Source organism: Physeter macrocephalus, chromosome 13 (assembly GCF_002837175.3).
Source record: "Physeter macrocephalus isolate SW-GA chromosome 13, ASM283717v5, whole genome shotgun sequence".
NCBI lineage: Eukaryota > Metazoa > Chordata > Mammalia > Artiodactyla > Physeteridae > Physeter > Physeter macrocephalus.
This window is the reverse complement of record NC_041226.1, coordinates 51,684,114-51,684,744: the sequence shown is the minus strand read 5'-3', so window position 1 is coordinate 51,684,744 and position 631 is coordinate 51,684,114.

Below are 631 nucleotides of genomic sequence, written 5' to 3'. Positions count from 1 at the left end.
AGACCCCACATGCCGCGGAGCGGCTGGGCCTGTGAGCCATGGCCGCTGAGCCTGTGCGTCCGCAAGCCTGTGCTCCGCAATGGGAGAGGCCACAACAGTGAGAGGCCCGCGTACCGCAAAAAAAAAAAAAAAAAAAATTAATATTGATGAAGCACTTACTGTATATCATGCACTATTCTAAAAGTTTTACATATGCTGTATTAAAGTAATGTTTAATTTCCACAAAACATCATTATACCCATTTTATAGATGAGGCAGCTGAGGCAGTGAGAGACAAGTAGCCCAAGACAACACAGCTGGTACATGGTACAGCCAGGACTTTGAGACAGGCAGTCTGGCTCCAGAGACTACACTAAGCCACGCCAAACAGTAAAATGAGTTTAAAGGAGGCGAATTATGTGATTTTCCCATTGGGTCTACTTTGATGCTCTTTTTTTGGAAATGTCAAATTCTTTTTTTTTTTTTAACATCTTTATTGGAGTACAACTGTTTTACAGTGGTGCACCAGTTTCTGCTTTACAACAAAGTGAATCAGTTATACATATACATATGTTCCCGTATCTCTTCCCTCTTGCGTCTCCCTCCCTCCCACCCTCCCTATCCCACCCCTCTAGGTGGTCACAAAACACCG